The following is a 5,110-nucleotide window of genomic DNA, read 5'->3' as shown; positions in this document are numbered from 1 at the left end:
TGCACCAGATGGCCTAATCGTCGCGTTCTTCCTTCTCTCCACCATAGCGAAGGTGCAGTCGGCGCTGCCGATGAAACGGGCAAATGTTGCAGAACCTCTGATGGCCCTACAGCAGTGGTAGACGAGAACCTTGTCCCGCACACATACCTGGGCGACGACGATCCACTGGTCCTTGTCAGGAGACGAATGGATGGGCACAAGGTCTAGTCCTGCGACCTTGTGCTTTCTCGTCCTATAGGTACTGCTTGAACTCGGCGAGGTAGAGCTTCACCGAGTCAGGATCGTTGGTGTACATTACATTCAACTTGGTGCAGCCATAGGACTGAACGGCGAACTCAAAGGGGAACTCCTTGCTGAACTCCATATCCAGCAGGCTCACCCCTCGGATCGCCATTGGAGTCTCTTCAAGTGAATGAGTGGGTAGGCGCCGGCAACAGTTTGTTTTTCAGCTCTTGGGGAACTGGATTCAACAGTAAACTGAGTTTGTACAGGCGACAACAATTACTACCCCTCCCTCGCCCGCTGCACGCCCGGCAGAAGATGCACCCTCGGCGCATTCAAACGCCTCCATTAAGAAACCTACTCCAGCCACACGTCCCTTCACGAGCGGGTCTGTATTGGTACTATAATAACAAGAGTTAGTGGTCACTTTACTTAAATTTAATTAGCTTTAATAGAAATTTATACTTAAAACGAGTAATGCATTGGCTCGTTCTATCAGTGCCATATGATCAACATGCACAACAATTAGAATTATTATTCTCAGGACGCACACGATCAGCACATTTGTCGCACTTTCACACAGATAATACTACCAAGTTTGAACTGTTTGTTATGGTTGTTGTCCTCTGCATCATCATGCCGTGTTTCCCAGCTTGCAAGATTCAGAACCAACAAATAAGATCCAAATAATAAGTACAACAAAGATGCCTACACATCTCATTGATTCCCAGCTTGCAAGATTCAGAACCAACAAATAAGATTCAAATAATAAGTACAACAAATATGCCTACACATCTCATTGATTCCCAGCTTGCAAGATTCAGAACCAACCCATTAGATCCTTTTGATAAAGTGAATATCGGGATTAAATCCATCTTGGCTAGCCGTGTCATACAACCGAAGAACTTGGCGAATGCTCTTGATCGTCATAACATCTGTAGTTGAGTATTCCTGTTTGCACAGCACAAATATAAGAAGAGCCTGATTACTATAATAGTGGCACTCCTTGAACTCAACCTGTAGCTCCACTCGGATGAGGCCTGCCTGGAGTTCCATGATTCAATTCATGCGCCTTTTTCTGCAGTTCACCTGAAATGAAGCAAAGATTGCATCATTCAGCTAGCAAGAAGTACTTGCTCTTGTGAGCTGGCAGGTTCTTCTTTAGTAGTTGCACTAAAATTGAGGAACATTAAGGTTGGTTGTCCTGCTCATGTAAGGTGCAACTATAATTTTCTTGTCCTTTTGTGCAGTTCCACTAAAATAAAGTGCCATTGTGGTGATAGTGACGACTCATCTTGCAAAGGCTAATAAAATGTTGCATGAGATTACCATCAGAATTTGACGGAGATTTTGGAAACTCCAATCACCATTTTGTGCAGTTCCACCAAAATTGAGAGATGTTGCCCATGTGACATTTTAGTTGAACTGCACAAGAAACTCATTCCAAAAAAAAGTGTTTTGTGCAGTTCACCAAAAGGTCACAATAGGAAAAAGGTGAAATGGATATCCCTATCTGCATAAAAAGATAGAAAGTAAACAGTTGCTGGTCAATAAGAATATACAAAACTTACACGAAATGAAAAGAAGCATCTTAATTATGTTCATGGCAATCATGCAAGGACAGTAGAAATTTTAAAACGTCAGCAATGCTTCATGTTACCAGAAGCATTACGACCAACAATGACATTCGTCAAATATGGGATTACTTTAATGGTGGCATTGCTTGTTTACCAGATACAGTAAATCAACAGCAGCTAAAGAGTTGGTTTATGGGCATGGAACCGTGGGGACACCAGGACACTCAGTAGCGTAAAGGAGCAACTTACTTATCATACTGGGGAAAACAGCAGGAGTACCATTTGTAACACAGTTTAATTGCATCATATCACTGGAGGCATTAGATTAACAATAACACTAGTTAGACATGTCCCTAAGGTAACAGTGTGATCGCTTCATTTTACATGCGCCCTTACATTAACAACATCAAAAGGTTGCTATAAGGACATGCGACAGTAGACGCATCAGCACAATGTACCTACAAGGAGGCATAAAGTGGTGATGCCGAGTTTGTTCATGCTCTGTGAGGGCAGCAAATCTAATCCTGGAGACCTTTTACTATGTGGGGGCAGCAAATCTAATCCTGGAGACCTTTTACTATGTGAGTGCAGCAAATCTAATCCTGGAGACCTTTTACTATGTGGGGGCAGCAAATCTAATCCTGGAGACCTTTTACTATGTGAGGGCAACAAATCTAATCCTGGAGACCTTTTACTATGTGAGGGTAGCAATTATAATCCTGGAGACCTTTTACTATGTGAGGGCAACAAATCTAATCCTGGACATACTCTGTTGACTTGTCCACCAGCCGCCACTTTCTATCCTTTTTTCAACCAATAATAGATATGTTCCTTATCCTGTTTGTACTGCATTTTCCCATTATTTCCCTTTTCAACCAAGAGACCGGTTGGGTATCCGGTCTCTACTACTTTCACCATATTATTTCCTATTTGAATCAAGTCCTAGATTCATGCTACAACTTTCCCCCCTTTCTTCGTTGTTTGAACCAAGTCCTAGATTCAAATGCATGAAGTAGCTTTACCTCTAATAATACTAAAAATTTAGGTGGCTTTGGAAGAGCTGATGGGAGTAGAAAAAGATGCACATGCAGACACGTGGGGAGCTGGGGCAGTAGAACAAGGCCGCTTTCGATGAACTTATACCTGAGTGTCGTCGGGATGTCGGCGGCGGTAGGTCGGATCTGTGCACAATACGGCTGGGGGAAGAAGGGTCGGAGGACCTCCCGAGCCGGCGTTGTGTCGGAGAGAACGGCACGGGCAGAGGATCGGTCCCCTCCGGTAGCTGTGGGTTTCCTCCCTCACCGGTGATGACCGCGTGAATGATGCACCTAGTCCTCTACACACACCAGCCGAAGGGATCCAGCCGGATCTATGACCAGCGGTGAGCAGAGAGAAAATGTCGGTACCGCTGTCTTGTTTAGATCTGGAGAGGATGAGAGAATGAAGAGAGCAACCCTAGTAAAGCAAGCGCTCAGGCCCCTGCGTACATATATAGTGGAGTGATTATCTTTTTCTCTCCACAACAAGCGTTTCAATTTGTGTACGTGGCATTAAAGAAAAGAAACTCTCTATTTAAGGTGACTAACTGTACGACTCCTACTTACTACTACTAGTAGTAGTATTGTTCACTTGTGCTCCCCGGCCCTCCGGTCATTGAACAACCCCACGGGTGAATAAACATACATTACTACGCTCGAACTATTTTTGCGTAGTTAAAAGTTGAGGGCGGGGCTTTTCCCGGGTAGTACGCGCGGCAGTTTTTCGCGAAGGCGGTTTGACAGAGAGGCGAGGAGGCTGAGGGAGTAGCGGATTCAACTTACTTACCGCTGGAAAGGTCGGGCTGTGCGATTTGACGACGCGTTACTGCTGGAAACACTTGTGATATGACTACTCACTATAGTCATGGATTACTGGCGGTACGACCGGGGTGATGCCCCCCTTCCGTTCCACACTCTAATCTGGTGCATGACATGTCGACCCGGATGCTGGCTCTCCCACATGTCGGTGAAGTACGTAGTAGTAAGAAGGAGCAAAGAATCATGCGGTATATACTAGTAGTACTACAACTCACGTCGGAGGAGTGCGAACCACGGCAGCCCAGTGAATCAGCAGTAGAAAACAATGTGCTGATATGGCCAAAAAAACAATGTGCTACGGTCCAGACTGTAGCATGTACAATACTACTCCTCTTTGTTTGGATCACTGAGTTAGAGCTAGTTTGCGTTGAAATAGCCTCAAATTATCCAAACAGGAGGGGTTAGTTTGAGCTAGTTTGCTCTAACCCCGCTAAAAAACTAGCCCAGTGGAGAGGTTCTAATTGGGTTAGTTCTCCTCGGGCCCATTAAAAGAGAACTAAAAAAATCTCCCCTGCCCGCACTAGATCGCTCCCTCCCCCCCCCCTCGCACGACTCCTCTCTGTTCCCCATTAGGCCCCCGCCCAAGTGCTGCTTCGCCGCTCGCCCTCTCTCTCCTCCGGCCGCCCTCTCCCTCCGGCCTTCAACCATTAGTATCGTATGCATGATACTAGTATTCCATTATGACCAGGCTAAGCAAAAGCTTGTCCTCGTCTGCGAGCGACTGCGCGCATGGGCGAGGGAGAAGGCGTGTAGTAGTAAAATCAAGCTTCTCCTTGTTGTACGAGTTGACGCGACACATCATAGCACTGGCCCCACATGGTTGCCTCTAAACTTGGCTGAAAGACCCGCAGTGTACAATACTCCATTTGCTGCAACCTCTAACATTTACCCCACCACAAATTAAAATATATATTCCTGTCTTGACCAGATGAGCATGCAAACTACAATCACCATGATGACAGGTAGGGCCAGAAGATTATTTTAATAAAAAAAAGGCATGGAGCTGACCCCAACGATTTTAAGCTTACAGGCACGATACACGCTATCCTAGACTACTCTACACATGAAACTGCCACACGAGCGTCCGGGCTACACTTGGCTCTTCGCCTCTTTGGGAAGTCGAACAATGATGGAGTACTACTGCAGTGGAGGAGTACTAAAGTATACTTCTGGCCATCTGACACCGATTGAACTGCTGCATGTCCACCGCGTGCGGGAGGGAGAGCGTGTAGCGAACGAAAGCTTCTCCTAGTCCTGCCAGCCACCACGCTCATGGGCGAGGGAGGGACGCAGCTTCATTGACTTACTGCTCCTGCCTTTGCGTGTATGGCATGTGGGCCCAACAGGTGGGTGGCCCACCTGTCATGCAGCCAAAGGCAGGCGCGGTTAAGGCGAGAGGGCGTTGTAGTAATCAAACTTCTTGTTGTACGAGTTGACACGACACATCAAAGCACT

The sequence above is a fragment of the Aegilops tauschii genome, chromosome 4, assembly GCF_002575655.3.
Source record: "Aegilops tauschii subsp. strangulata cultivar AL8/78 chromosome 4, Aet v6.0, whole genome shotgun sequence".
Classification (NCBI taxonomy): Eukaryota; Viridiplantae; Streptophyta; class Magnoliopsida; order Poales; family Poaceae; genus Aegilops; species Aegilops tauschii.
The sequence above is the reverse complement of the archived record's forward strand: the minus strand, read 5'-3'. Positions refer to the sequence as shown.